Raw genomic sequence first — 16,602 nt, 5'->3', positions numbered from 1 at the left:
GGAAGACTCTTTAAGCCTGATGCAATCAATCTAATAGACACTAGACGTACAACGGCACGTATAAGTTACATGTAAGATCTCGGGTCACTCAGACATCCAAGGAAGGAAGTTGCCAACATCTGTAGTTCTGCTGGAAACAGTGAATGTTTTGGACCATTCATCATTGTGATCCCTTTTATTGTTGAAAGTGAGAACTGTACAGACTTTATGATTTGGAACCAGTTTTATCGATGCTATCGCAAATCAATCATATGCTGGGATTTAAGAGATTCTAGAAAACTTACCCTGTTTCCTGCCTGATGGTTATTAATTAAGGATTCATTTCCTTTGTTTTAAAATATAAATAGTTCTTGAAGTTTTATTACATCCCATTAGCCATCGGTCCTTTACACCTTAATGTAAATGAGTTTCTGAGTGCTGTAGATTGTCGGAGCCCAGAACATTAAAATAATCTGATTTTTTTTTTTTTGCAGTAAAGTAAAACTGACAGGATAACAGGGCAACAGAGTAGCAGAAAATAATATCGGTAAAAATACACTGCAACTTATTAAGCTTTTATGTTGCATTATGCACAGTGCTTAGTGTCTATATATTATATCATTTAATCCTCAAAACAATCCCAGGAGGAGGTGTAATCTCAATCTAAATAATAGGAATTCGGTTGAGAGAGAGTAATCTGTTCAAAGTTAGATCAAATACACATTAGAATCAGAATTCTCTTGTGCTCTTAACCATTGCATACCTAAAGCTATCATATCCCAAGAGCATTCATGGAGAACGTTCAACCACTTGCCATATATATATATATATATTTTTTTTTGGTACGCATGTCTCTCACTGTTGTGGCCTCTCCCGCTGCAGAGCACAGGCTCCGGACGCGCAGGCTCAGCGGCCATGGCTCACGGGCCCAGCCGCTCCGTGGCATGTGGGATCTTCCCAGACCGGGGCACGAACCCGTGTCCCCTGCATCGGCAGGTGGACTCTCAACCACTGCGCCACCAGGGGAGCCCTAATATAATCTGATTTTTGAATATTAGGGGATAAGAAAGGACTGGTTTTGAGCTATAACTCAAATACTTCTAGATAGACGAGAAAGAGTAGCAGCATGTCACAAGCAGTCATGTGAGGGCCCCAGGGGAAGAGTGAAATTTAAGAGATTATTGAAAACAAAACTTACCTTCTTTATAGTTTTAGTTAACAGTATGGTTGCATTTTGTACTGTATATTTCTGTAGGATTTTTGATTATTTTAGATACCATGAGCATTCAAGTTTGCCAGAAGAAAAGATAATTTGGGATGGTAAATATATCACTGTATTCAGCTAGAAAAACAGAACTGAGCACATATAAGCTGTCTTGCTGTGCTTCTTAATGTTCACTGTGGGTTTCTCCATATTAAAGGTGGCTGGCTGGTGTGTATTTCTAAGGGGAAAGACTCTGGCAGACACATGGAGGGGGCTTTCCTGGCCTCCTGTAGATGCAGCCCCAAGTACCACAAGTATCTACTGAGTAGCTATTTGTCCACAATAACCCAAACCACTGTCCAGAAGCAATGAAATAATTTTAAAGGTCACTTAGTCTGCATTTAATCAAGTCTGTTTTCATCTTTGACTCCTAGTGTTACTTGGTGATGTTCATAAAACACAGATATTTGCTATAGCAACTGCTGCAGTCTAACACAGCAGGGCGGATGGACTGGCCAGATTATTTTCATTCACGAAGGAGCTCCCTCCCCTACCTTTAAGAAATGATACCTATGACCTATTTTAGATCAAAAGAAGGAACCGAAACAAGACAGGTAGGAGGGGCAAAGACAAGGTATAACCAAGATTCACACTTCCACAAACAAGAGGATAATCACAATTACAGAAATTCTCCCCAAAGAGTGAGGGGTATGAGCCCCACATCAGGGTCCCCAGCCCAGGGGTCCTGTACCAGGAGGACAAAACCCCAGAATGTCTGGCTTTGAAAGCCAGCAGGGCTTGCATATGGGAGATCCAGAAGTCTGTAGGACACAGAGACTCCACTTTAAAGGGCAAACACAAAATCTCACATGTTCTGAGTTCCAGTGCAGAGGCAGCAATTTGAAAGAAGCCTGGGTCAGATACATCTGTTGATCTTGGACAGGAAGGAAGCCACTGGGATACCCCCTGGAGACATAGATGCCGACAGCAGCAATTTTTAGGGTACTCATTCTACCACAAGGACACTCCATTTCAGTGTCCTTTCTCTAGCTGGTTAGCACCAGGGGGTTACCTTCCTACCAGCAAGCCAACAAGAGTCCTGGGAAACCTGGGCCAAGCAGCCAATCATGCCAGAACCTGGACCCATCCTCCGGCAGGCTGGCATCAGCTCCAGGACCCACCAGTCCCCCAGGAAGCTGCCTCAGGACACAATCCTGCCTGCCAGTGGGCTGACAGCAGCCCCAGCCCTCGCCCTCCACCCCCAGGCCCTTTACCAGCCATGCCAGGACACAGGCCCACCTACTAGCGGGTCAGCAGCCATTGAATGAGGCGGGGCCTGGCAGCCAACTAGCCAAGGGCCAGCCCCACCTACCAGCACATGCATAGTGGTTGGCTCTGCCACTATAGAAAGGTGCATACAGTCCACATAGGGGGAACCCCTAGAGCATATAACTCTAGTGGCCAGAGGGAAGTGAGCTGCTGGGCCCATAGGACATCTCCTACATAAGGTCACTTCTCCAAGATTAGGAAATGTAACCTATCTACCAAATACACAGAAATAAACACAGAGAATTACAGAAAATGAGGTGGGAGAAGAATATGTTCCAAGCAAAAGAACAAGACAGAACTTCAGAAGAACTAAGCAAAGTGGAGATAAGCAATCCATCCAATAAAGAGTTCAAGGTAGTGATCATAAAGATGCACAGTGAACTCAGGGGAGAATCGATGAACACAGTGAAAAGTTTAACAGAGATTTAGAAACTATGGAGAAGAACCATACAGAGCTGAGGAATACCTTAACTGAAATAAAAAATACACTAGAAGGCATCAACAGGAAATTAGATGATGCAGAGGAATGGGTCAGTAAGCTAGAAGACAGAGTAGTGGAAACCACCCAAGCAGAAAAGAAAAAAGACTTTTTAAAAAATGAAGATAATTTTAGGGCTTCCCTGGTGGCGCAGTGGTTGAGACTCCGCCTGCCGATGCAGGGGATACGGGTTCGTGCCCCAGTCCGGGAAGATCCCACATGCTGCGGAGCGGCTGGGCCCGTGAGCCATGGCTGCTGAGCCTGTGCATCCGGAGCCTGTGCTCCGCAACGGGAGAGGCCACAACAGTGAGAGGCCCGCGTACCGCAAAAAAAAAAAAAAAAAAAAAAATGAAGATAGTTTTAGAGACTTTGGGGACAATATCAAGTGTACTAACATTCACATTCTAGATGTCCCAGTAGAAGAGAGAGAGAAAGAGGTGGAGAACTTATTGGAAGAAATAATAGTTGAAAACATCCATAATCTGAGAAAAGAAACAGACATCCAGGCCTGAGAAGAACAGAGAGTCCCAAGCAAGATGAACCCAAAGAGTCCACACCAAGATACATTATAAATAAAATGGCAAAAATTAAAGATAAAGGGAGAATTCTCAAAGGATTGAGAGAAAAGCAGCTAATTAAGTACAAGGGAATTCCCATAAGACAGTCAGCAAACTCTTAAGGAGAAATTCTGCATGCCAGAATGGTGTGGCACAAAATATTGAAAGTGGTAAAAGACAAAAACCCCTACAAACAAGAATATTCTATCCAGCAAGGCTGTCATTTAGATTGGAAATACAGATAAATAATTTTACACACAAGCAAAATATACAAGAGTTCAGCACCACTAAGCTGGCATTATAAGAAATGTTCAAAGAATTTCTCTAAGCTGAAAAGAAAAGACCATAACTAGAAATACAAAAATTACAAAAAAAAGATCTCATAGGTAAAGGCAAAGATACAGTAAATGTAGTAGATCAACAACTCATAAAACTAATACGGAGGTTATAAGACAAAAATAGTAAAATCATCTGTATATCCACAATAAGTAAAGGGATACACCAAACAAAAAATGTAAAATATGATGTTGAAAACATTGAACATGGGGAGAGTAAGTATGAAGGGTAGTTAGAATGTTTTTGAACTTAAGGGACCATTAACTTAAAATAATTATATATATACACAGGTTATTATATATGAACCTCATGGTAACCACCAACCAAAGCTATATAACAAAACTGTGTAACAACAACACAACAAAAAGAAAGGAATCCAAACGTAAGACTAACTATAGTCATCAAATCACAAGGGGAGTGAGCAGGGGAGAGAGCAGCAGAAGAAGAAAAGAACAAAGAATAACTCCAAAATCAAGCAGAAAACAATGAACAAAATGGCAATAAGTACATACCTATCAATAATTACCTTAAATGTAAATGAACTAATGCTCCAAGCAAAAGACATGGAGTGGCTGAGTGGATAAAAAATCAAGACATATATATGCTGCCTACAAGAGGCTCACTGCAGATCTAAAGACACACACAGACTGAAAGTGAGAATATGGAAAAGGTATTCCATGCAAATAGAAATGAAAAGAAATCTGGGGTAGTGATACTTATATCAGATAAAATAGACTTTATTTATTTATTTTCAAGATTAGAACACTTGTTTTATTGGGAAAAGTTCATATTGAAAACTACAATTGCTCACTCTTACAACTTATAAAATAATAATTTGATATATAAAATGAATTGTTTTCACTATGTAAGTACAAAGGGTAAAAAAATCCATATGGTGTATCATATATTTGCCATTCAGATAAATCTCACATCCCTGAATTCTCCTGTTGTATGTTTTGCATCAGATTTTAAAAATCTCTTTGTCAAGGAAAACCAGGTTTTTAACTAGATTAAGTTTTTGCTTATAGTTGCAATCTATTAGAAGCTGTGTCTATATGATTAGAGCCCAGTCAAAACTAAGATAAAAAACTCAAGCCATTTCTTCTCTTTAGCCTTTTTTAATGTTACTTTTGTTATAGGAACCAACTGCTGATGCTTTACTGAACAGCCTAATCCTATCCATCAGTCATGACCAGTCCATCTTTCAGTCTCATCTATTCTGGTACTAAATACACACATACACACACACACACACACACACACACACACACAAAACAGTATAGATTTATTAGTATAGCATTTTCCCACACTCCAACCCTATAAACCACTTTAAATGAGAAAATTTTATCTTAAAATTTTACTACTTAAGGAGGCCTTGCTACTGCAACAGGCTATGGCCATGAAAAAATACTTTCCTCAATGCATATCAAGTTAACATGAAGCTTAGAAAGAAGTCACTTGTTAAGGTTATTAATTAGAAATTCTCACAAATAATACATATTTAAGAAATATTTTTGCTTCTTTAAATAGCTGGAGGCTTGAAAAATATTTATTTATTGTACTTCTTTTAGAATATTGGGTCAGTAACAATTTTTACTAATATCTCCCTCTTTTCCTTAGTGCTTAATAGACCTAGTCCATTCCATCCGGGAAAAACAAAAACTTGATTAGGTTACTCAAATTGCTGAAGCCTTCTTATTTTTACCTTATAAAGTGGTATGTTTAACATTCACATTCTTTTACAAATGCAGTATAAATGGTATAGATAGTTATAAGAAAATATTGGCATCTTATAGATAATTAGTTGAAGGAGTAAGTCTTGTTTAACTCTACAAGACACATGTAAACTATGAATATAAAACTATAACACCATTTAAGAAACATTTTCTCCCAAATTATTTTAGCACTTTGCCTAGTTTAACTCTGTGAACATTGCCATAAAAATAAGTTCAAATTATTCTGAGGAAAACAGTTTCTTTGTAGTCCACCTCAGTAGCAGTGATTTTCTTCTGCTCATTTCCCAACTTAGGTGGATGTGTACAAATACCTGGGCTTGGCATTTCCCTGAAGGCCATCTTCATAGTTGGGAAGGAAACAGAAGAAAGCACAGCCATCAGGATGATTGTGGCTGCCCATCTGAAGACTTAGGCCCAGTTATAGATGTAGTGACAGGAGGGTTGGTATGAGGTTGAAAGTCTAGGTGTACTTCACGTGGTAAATTACAAGGGAGATGATCTGGAACACAGCAGCCAGGGCCAGGAAGCCACCATTCAGTCTCAGAAGGACAAGCATTTGGGATCCACAGAGGGCAAAGGAGAGGATGAAACAGATCACCAGGATGATAAAGCTGCAGAAGGGGTTGGTGGCAGCTCCCCTTCCCCACACGTACATCATGACGATCTGGCAGCCATCCTTGTAAGTCCTGCTGTAGCCACCCTTGTGAAAATATCACCATCACAGTGAGAACGTGTGGATATTGTCACTCGACTTAAGCCAGCTGTGGCTGGCCATCACGATGATGTCAAAGGCGATGGTGCTTAGCAGAAGCAGGTGCTGGCTAGGCTGCAGGACAGCATCATGTCAGTGCCAGTGTGAAGGAAAGGAGTACATGGGGATCAGACACCACTGGAGAGTGGCCCATGAGTGTGGGCAGCACAACAAAAATGCCAGAATAGACTTTAAAACAAAGTCTGTAACAAGAGACAAAGAAGGACATCACATAATGATAAAGGGATCAATCCAACAAGAAAATATAACAATTGTAAATATATATGTACCCAACATAGAAGCACATAAATACATAAAGCAAATATTAACAAACATAAAGGGAGAAATTGAAAGTAACAGAATAATTGTAAGAGACTTTAACTCTCACATACATCAATGGACAGACCATCCAGATAAAAATGCAATAAGGATATATTGGCCTTAAATGACACATTAGATCAGATGGAATATATATAGAGCATATATATATATATATATATATATATATATATATATATATATATATATATATATAAAACATTCCATTCCAAAGCAGCAGAGTATATATATATATATATATATATATATATATATATATATATATATATGAAACATTCCATTCCAAAGCAGCAGAATACACATTCTTTTCAAATGCACATAGGGCATTCTCTGGGATAGATCACATGATAGGCCACAAAACATATCTCAGTAAATTTAAGAAGACTGAAATCATAGCAAGCATCCTTTCTGACTGCAAGTGCATAAGACCAGATATCAACTACAAAAAAAAGTGGAAAAAACAAACATGTGGAATCAAAACAATCTGCTACTAAGAAACCAGTGGGGTCATTGAAAAGTCAAAGAGAAAATAAAGAAATACCTTGAGTTAAATAAAAATGGAAACACAACATTCCAAAATGTATGGGATTTAGCAAAAGCAGTTCAAAGAGGAAAATTAGAGTGAAACAAGCCTACCTCAGGAAATAAGAAAAATCTTAAATAAGTGACTTAACCTTACACCTAAAAAAACAAGAAAAGGAAGAACAAAATATCCCCAAAGTTAGTAGAAGGAAGAAAATTATATTGATCAGAGTAGAAATAAAGAGACTAAATAAACAGGAGAAAGGATCAATGAAACTAAGAGGTGGTTCTTTGAAAAGATGAACAAAGTTAATAAAGCTTTAGACCAACTAATTAAAAAAAGAGGACCCAAATAAATAAAGTCAGAAATGAGAGAGAAGTTACAACTGACACCACAGAAATGCAAAGGATCAAAGATACTACTACGAACAATTCTATGCCTACAAATTGGAGCAACTAGAAAAATGGATGAATTCCTGGAAACATACAATCTCCCAAGACTGAATTAAGAAGAAATAAAGAATATGAATAGAATGATTACCAGTAGTGACATTGAATCAGTAATCAAAAAACTCCTAACAAACAAAAGTCCAGGAACAGAGGGCTTCACAGGTAAATTCTGTCAAACATTTAAAGAAGAGTTAACACTTATCCTTATCAAACTTTTCCAGAAAATTGAAGAGGAAGAATCACCTCCAAACTCATTCTATAAGGCCAGCATCACCCTGATAATGAAACCAGATAAAGACACCACACACACACACAAAAATACAGGCCAATATCACTGATGAATATAAATGCAAAAATCCTCAACAAAATATTAGCAAACCAAATTTAACAACACACGAAAAAGCTCATACACCATGATCAAGTGGGATTTATCTCAGAGATCCAAGGATAATTCAATATCCACAAATCAATCAATTCAGTACACCACATTAACAAAAGGAAAGATAAAAATTTCATGATCATCTCAATAGATGCAGAAAAAGCTTTTGGCAGAATTCAACATCCATTTATAATAAAAATCTCAAAAAAGTGGGTAGTAAGGGAACATACCTCAATATAGTAAAGGCCACATATGACTAACCCACAGCCAACATCATGCTCAATGGTGAAAAGCTGAAAGCATTTTCTCTAAGATCAGGAATAAGAAAAGGCTGCCCATTCTCACCACTTGTTTTCAACATAGTACTGGATATTCTAGCCACAGTAATCAAACAAGAAAAAAAAATGTAAGAAATCCAAATTGGAAAGGAATACATAAAATGTCACTGTTTGCAGATGACGTGATACTATATATAGAAATCTTAAAGGCACCAACAAAAAACTATTAGAAACAATCAATATTTCAGTAAAGTTTCAGGATACAAAATTAATATACAGAAATTGATTTTATATATATATATTTTTGGTTATATTTCTTTACAGTAACAATGAATTAGCAGAAAGAGAAATTAAGAAAACAATCCCACTTATAATTGCATCAAAAGAATAAAATACCTAAGAGTAAATTTAACCAAGGAGGTGAGAGACCTGTGCTTTGAAAACCATAAGATGTCAAAACAAGTTGAAATTGACACAAACATATGGAAACATATACCATGCTCATGAATTAGAAGAATTAATATTATTAAAAAGGGGCATTGGCAATCTACAGATTCAATACAATCCCTATCATAATACCAATGACTTTTTTCAAAGAACTAGAACAAATAATTCTAAAATTTGTATGGGAACACAAAAGATCCTGAATGGCCAAACAATCTTGCGAAAGAAGAACAAAACTAGAGGTACCCTGCTCCCTGATTTCAAACTATACTCCAAAGCTACAGTAATTAAAACAGTATGGTGCTGGCACAAAACAAACACATAAATTAATGGAACATATTAAAGAGACCAGAAATAAACCCACACATATATGGGCAATTAATCTATGGCAAAGAATGCAAGAATACACAATGGGGAAAAGACAGGCTCTTATATAAATGATGTTGGGAAAACTAGGCAGCTACATGCAAATGAATCAAACTGGACTACTTTCTCACACTATACGCAAAAATAAACTATAAATGGACTAACAACTAAAATGTAAGACCTAAATCCATAAAACTCCTAGAAGAAAACATTGGCAGTATGCTCTTTGATATTTATCTTAGCAATAGTTTTTTGGATATGTCTCTTCTGGTAAGGGAAACAAAAACAAAAATACATAAATAGTTTTCACCTAACTAAAAAACATTTGCACAGCAAAGGAAATTATCAACAAAACAACAAGGCCACTGACTGAATGGAAGAAAATATTAACAAGTGATATATCTGATAAGGGATTAATATCCAAAATATACAAAGAACACTTACAACTCAATATCAAAAAATCAGGGGCCTCCCTGGTGGCACAGTGGTTGAGAGTCCACCTGCCGATGCAGGGGACACAGGTTTGTGCCCCAGTACGGGAAGATCGCACATGCCGCGGAGTGGCTGGGCCCGTGAGCCATGGCCTCTGAGCCTGCGCGTCCGGAGCCTGTGCTCCACAAACGGGAGAGGCCACAACAGTGAGGCCCACGTACCGGAAAAAAAAAAAAAATCAAACAACCCCGTTAAAAAACAGGCTGAGATGCAAGAGGGAAGAGATAGGGGAACATATGTATAACTGATTCACTTTGTTATAAAGCAGAAACTAACACACCACTGTAAAGCAATTGTACTCCAATAAAGATGAAAAAAAAAAAAAAAAAGGCTGAGGACCCGAAGAGACATTCTTACTAAGAAGACATACAGATGGCCAACAGGTACATGAAAAGATGCTCAACATTACTTATCATCAGGGAAATGCAAATCAAAGTCACAATGAACTACAACCTCACAAAAAGACATCAGATGATTAACAACAAAAAGATAAGAAATAACAAGTATTGGTAAAGGTGTGGAGAAAAGAGTACCCTTGTGCACCGTTAATCGAAATGTAAATTGGTACAGACACAATGGAAAACAGTATGGAGGTTACTGAAAAAAGTAAAAGTAAAACTACCATACAATCCAGCAATTCCACTTTTGGGTATCTTTCTGAAGAAAACAAAAACACTAATTTGAGAAGATATATTCACCATTATGTTCATTGCAGCCTTATTTACAACAGTCAAGATATGGAAGCAACCTGTGTCCATTGATAAAGAAGAGGTTGTGTGTGTGCGTGTGTGTGTGCGTGTACAGGTATATGGATATACAAATATATTAACATTTTTTATTAGATTCTTTACGGGGATCCCCAGAAAGTTAAGAATAATTGTTAACAGAGAGCAAGAAAATGTAGGGTTATTGAAAAATGTGGTTGAAATGCTAAACCCCTCCTCTTCCTCATTCTTTAAGTCCCGGTCACCTTTGAGAATCTTTTCGGATTCTTCCAGATGGAGGTATTTGTCTTGCATTTATGCTGTGTTTGCAGTCTTTCTACCACATGCTGTGTGGATGGTAATGCTGCAGGTGTACAGATGGGTTTTCGGGAGTGTTCAACAGTATCTTAAGAGAATATAAGGTGAACTTGGCCCGCACATTCTTCCTTTCTTAGAGGTTTTAGTGTTCTTCACCATTGCATTCCAGAGCCTGGCACAGTGCTTTGCACTTTGTAGGAACTACTTAAGTGCTCAGTAAATGAATGCATGAAGAATGAATGAATGAATGTTTCACCTTGCAGGATAATGCTTAGTAAAATATTTTTCAACCACATAGTTTTGTAAAAGTCTTTTAGTTAAAAGCGTACAAGTGAAAGAAAAATGTGTTACCTTAAAAGAGAAACTGCCTATCTGTTCTTAACAAACTACTGCAAGATGCTGAATCATCAAAAAAGGCTAAGTGATATTACTTACTCAGGATGAAAAGTGCACTAATACATTCTAAGAAGATTTTCAACAGGAAAGTTCACAATTTAAGGTCATGGTACTTTAAGAGCCAAATACCTCTCAGCACCAGAAAGCAAAGTTAAATGGGCAACCTCATTTTCTATGCTTTCTGCACAATTGTACTTCCATTGTCATTAATGTTTTAAATACAAATTTCCATACACTGGTCCTTCATGGGATCACATTTTCCTTCTAGAAATGCCTACTGTACTTTTGCACAGGATGGTGAAGGAAGATTTTTCTGAAGGGATGAGGTTATGATGAACTAAATGAGTCGTATGGAGGGAAGCCTAAAGCAGGAGGGTAGCTTGGCAGGAGCTAGGGTGGGAAGGCCATGCCCCCCAGAAGGAAGGCATTGTTCTGGCTCTTGTGTCCTTCCCGCTGAGTCCCTGCTATTCAATGGGAATTGTGGTGAGGAAGAGCCTGGTGCAGCCATGTGGGTTGGCAGTTCATAGGTCCAGAGGTAGAGACAGTAGACTTTTATGGGCATAAGACCTCAGTCTGGCCCAAAAGATAAAGGTTTCTGATCCCTGTTCTATGTAATAAAGCCCTTACATCCTTTCAGACAAACATAACTAGCCCAAGTATCTCCCTTTACTCATTTGCAAAATAAACAATTCTTCAATTAGAATACAAAATCATTTTTTTTTTTGTTAGGCACATTTATGTCCACAAAGGCCAAGCTTTCATGTAAGGTTAGGATAATTTTTTTCAAATAATTTAGGCATTAATACAATAACAATAACAACAACAGATTTTGATAGCCTGAATAACTAAATTTGCAGTTTGCATTGATTGAATTCACTGGATAAGTGCACATTTCTCTTCTTTCTCCTCTCGTGGACCCGCAGCAGAGTCTTTGAACAAATGTTAAATGATGGAAAACTTTTGTTTATTGTGTAATTCAATAGCCCAGCATTAGAGCTGCTCATTAGGAGGTTGTAAGATGCAGTGACAAGGAAAATTACAACTTTCTTGTGCTGACTGGCACAAACAGTGAAATTAATTCCTGTTGTCCCTCAGTCATACAGAAGTATGAAGTTGCCATGCAAGGATCAAACTGAAGATTTTTTTAGGGGGAAACAATAGAAAAGGGGAAAAAGAGAAAGATTGTGACAGAAGATTACGTTTATTGTGACAAGCTTTATCGCTCCAATATCAAGTTCGCTCCTTGGGGCTGAGTGAAGAGAAGAAAGAAGTACGGAGGCGAGAACCAATAAGAAAAGCCGTGTGATGGGAGCAGCAATATTTCCAATCATTTATCATTGACACTCCCAAATGAGTGTTTGGGAATTAAATTATCTTGTCATTTCCCTGAGGATTGAAGTCATGAGTAATGAAAAAAGAAATCAAACTCACACCCTCTTCTCTGTAAAATCAGCCTGTTATTCAAGCAAGTGAAGTCCATATCACGGCTGGTTCTAAATACAGGATTGCTTCATTACTTCTTAAACTCCCTGTCACGTATATCGGTTATTGCTGAAAACATCAGATAAGATGGCTATCTGGATTCCCTGGTTTTGAATACTGCTCTGTGTAAATAATATGCTTGCCATTTCTAAACACATGGGGACCCCAATAAAGAATTTTATTTGATCAACAGTGGATTTATTTTTATACCAAGAGACATTTTTTCTTTTGGAATTGTGGATATATAAAAATCTCGATTCCTCCATTCCATTCCAAGTGCCAGCAATTATTCAGTACACAGTGAGGCACTATGCTGATGGTTTTACATGCATCATCTCACTGAATCTTCTTAAGGATATTTAGGTGGTATTGCTATGCTCTTTGACAGTCCCATCTCCAGCTGTACCTTCTCAATGTACCTGACGCCCAGACATATTAAATGTCCTAGTCCTTGAAATACACATATCATTTCCCATTTGCTACTCCCTCTTGCTGTTGGACCTGGGAATGTCTACTTATCTTCCAAGATGCAGCTCAAACTGCAGTTCTTCTGTTTGATGCTCCTAGGCAGAACTGGTTACTGATTCCCTTTGCTCTCCTACCAACTTACAAAAGCCTCTGATTCCATTATATTGTATTTTTACTTATGTGTCTATATCTTGAAGTGGATTTAACACTTTTAAGGACGTGGATTATTATTTATTTATCTTTATAACTCCATGGCCTTAGCAGAGGTTCTGACCTATAAAGGATACTCTATAAATGTTTAGTAAATTGTTAAATAGTTGCAGTTAGTTTCATTGATTTATTAATGTCCTTGCATTAGCATCTAAATTTATCCTGAAAAGTGACACTTCTTTTTGTTTCCATATTATTCTTAATTATAAGTATACTTGAATATTTTTCTGTGTTTCTGGAAAAAGGTTTTTGCTTGTGCACATGAAGGAGGAATTATATAACAAACTAATTTAAAAAGTACGTGCTCTTTTTAGGTGGGCACTTACTCTTCACAATGCTCCATTTCCACAAAGACTTGATGAGAATTTCCAGATTTAAAGTAATTCATAGTATCAAAATGAGAAGCTGCGTGATATGCTGGAAAAAACATAGAATTTAGAACTCAGAGATATGACTTTGAGTCATAAAATTTCCCCCTGATCAAATGGGTAACTTTGGGGAACCCAGTTATTTTTAGCATCCGTTTACTTACAGAATCATTGTGAGGTTTAAGTAGAAGGACTTACTGAGTTATTGCTTTTCCAGATACTGGGTACATAGAATTGAATCAAACTGTCCAATCCCTGTCCTTATGGAGCTGACATTCCTGAGGGGGACTGAGACAATAACCAAGTAAATATAAAATAGGCAGTGGTGATAGTGCTGGGAAGAAAACTGTGAGTGATACACAGTGGTGTGCTCTGTTAGGAGTACCAAGGGAGGCCTCTTTAATAAGGGGACATTTGAGCAGAAAGGGTAGAGGAGTGAGAGCGTGGGCCAAACTGGTATGGGTGAAAATTGACCAGGCCAGAGGGGTCAGCTGTTATCATTCTTTGAATACTTGCTTTGAATGTCCCCAAACTTGGAAGACATGCTAGTGATGACAGTGGTCTCAATGGAAGAAAGTGTGTACAGAGGGAGACTCTGTTCCCAGACATGTTCCCTCTTCAGAGCACCCTTCCTGTAGACCCTCTGGCCTCACTGGGTTGCTGCCATTGAAATTCAAGACATTTGCCTTTCCCCAATAATGATAGATCGTCCAATTGCTAACACATTTGTGTGTTCCCATGTGTACTTAAAAAAAACAACAACATGAATTTAGAGCTCTTAAATTTGCTTTCATAGTTTCTTAAAGTCTCTTCCTTTCTCCTGTAAATATTGGCTAAACTGATCACTGCTTTGTACGTATATTGAAAGAAGCAATGAGAAAAGTAAATGCATAGACAGCTAATATTAAAATTAGCTTTGGGAACTCCCTGGCGGTCCAGTGGTTAAGACGCTGCGCTTTCACTGCGGAGGGCGTGGGTTCAATCCCTCGTCAGGGAGCTAAGACCCCACAAGCCCTGTGGTGTGGCTAAATAAATAAAATTAGCTTTGATACATAAAGCTTAGATACCTAGAAAAATGGCCCTTTAATTTAGCAGGTAATTGCAGTTTTGAATGTGAATAACCTCAGAGTATCTTTAATATTTTATTGGCCTAAGTTACCAACTTTCACTTTTCTCTGTTGTAGCAGATAAATAAAAAAGCAGAGATTTCCATCATAGCAGCACTATGCACATTGACATTTATTGATTTCCATTAGTATCTGAGGTGGCTGGCATTTTACTTTTATATGCTGCATTAATAAATTGTGCTTAGAGGCTGCCTGTGCGTTTTTTATTGAGGCCCCTCATTTGCTCTTGACTGTTGCCAAAAATTCTTTTGAGTTTTGAAATTTGCTTTTCTCTTGTTCTTTGTTTTCTTTGTTGGGAAATGTACAACTAGTACCACTTAAGTCTATTTCCCAAGGAACACTAAAGCACAGAGAGGCATATTCTATTTCAATTTGTGGAGGTTATTTAAAGGATCTCTTTGTTTTTCCTGTTTCTAAAGTCCAAAAGAACAATGCTTTGCATATGCTGAAAGCACAGTACTGCAAATCAAAAAGAGATTCATTTTGGCACCTGGGTGACATTGGTGTGAATGAATGCAGTGTTTTCTGAGTGTTATTTTCAAGACCAGCCCTGACCAGTGGTCAAGTTTCCTTAAATCCACAGAAATAAGAGTAATAATAATGAAGTAAAATTTTAATAAAGTAATAGTAATTAAATTTGAATACCTGACCTAAATCCAAGGTTATGTCATTCAAATATTTTGGTGTTGTGTTCTTTTATGAATGATGGTCATTATAATTATTTTTATGCCTAGAATAATAATTATTTACTTTTTAAAATAAGAAATATGGCTTCCCTGGTGGCACAGTCGTTGAGAGTCCGCCTACCGATGCAGGGGACACGGGTTCGTGCCCCGGTCCGGGAAGATCCCACATGACGCGGAGCGGCTGGCCCCGTGAGCCATGGCCGCTGAGCCTGTGCATCTGGAGCCTGTGCTCCGCAACGGCAGAGGCCACAACAGTGAGAGGCCCGCGTACCGCAAAAAAAAAAAAAAAAAAAAAAAAGAGATTAACATGGTTCAAAATGTAAAAATATATATATATATATATATATGTCTTTCTACATCTGTCTCCTATTTGATACAGTTCCCCCAACCTACAAACATTCAGGTAATCACTGTCATTAGTATACTTCTGGAGTTCCTTTATGGATACGTAAGCAAAAACAAATATATGTTATTTCCCCTCTCCCCTTTTCCACAAAACAATAGCATATTATACACATAATTCTTCACATTGCCATTTTGAAACGATTTTGATAAATATATATAAAATAATATATGAAATGTATTTGTATTCATATAAAAATATATAAATGATTACCGATGCACTGAGAGTAGCAAAAAATGTATAGGATGTTCCGTTGTACCATTCATCCAGTTTACCCAGTGGTAACATGTTGCACAGCTTTAACACAATATTGAAGCCAGGAAATTGACATTGGTACAATCTCCAGGGCATATTCAGATTTCACCAGTTTTACATGTATTTGTGTAAAATTAGTGAAATCTGGCAATCATTAATCTGTTCTCCATCTTTAAAATTTCATTTTGAAAATGTTATATACGTAGAAACTTACATATATACCTTTTGAGAGAGGCTTTTTCACTCAGCATTATCACCTTCAGATTCATCCAAGTGGCTGCATGTATCAACAGTTAGTTCCTTCTGACTGCTCTAGTTTTCACCATAAAGATGTCCCTTGGTTTGTTTAACCATTCTTCTATTGAAGGACATTGGGTTGTTTCTAACTTTTGGCTATTACAAATGTAAAGCTGCTATGAACATTTATGAACATTATGAACATTTATGTGAACGTAAGTTTTCATTTCTCTGGGATAATACCCAAGAGTAAAAGTGCTGGGTGAAGTGACATAGGCATGTTTAGGTTTATGAGGAACTGCCAAACT

General features: G+C 37.6%; 1 pseudogene across 1 annotated transcript in view; it reads right to left on the bottom strand.

Annotated features, from left to right (window-relative positions):
* Positions 1-5,908: 5,908 nt before the first annotated feature.
* LOC309831838 (p53 apoptosis effector related to PMP-22-like) overlaps positions 5,909-16,602 on the bottom strand; it is a 60,697-nt pseudogene continuing 50,003 nt past the window's right edge. Inside the window, exon 2 of the transcript in view lies at positions 5,909-6,445. The product of the transcript in view is annotated as a p53 apoptosis effector related to PMP-22-like (transcript). The remainder of the gene's footprint in view (positions 6,446-16,602) is intronic.

This window comes from Grampus griseus (genome assembly GCF_964374135.1).
Source record: "Grampus griseus genome assembly, chromosome: 13".
Lineage (NCBI taxonomy): Eukaryota > Metazoa > Chordata > Mammalia > Artiodactyla > Delphinidae > Grampus > Grampus griseus.
Note: the sequence above shows the minus strand (reverse complement) of the source record. Positions and strands in the feature narration are given on the sequence as shown.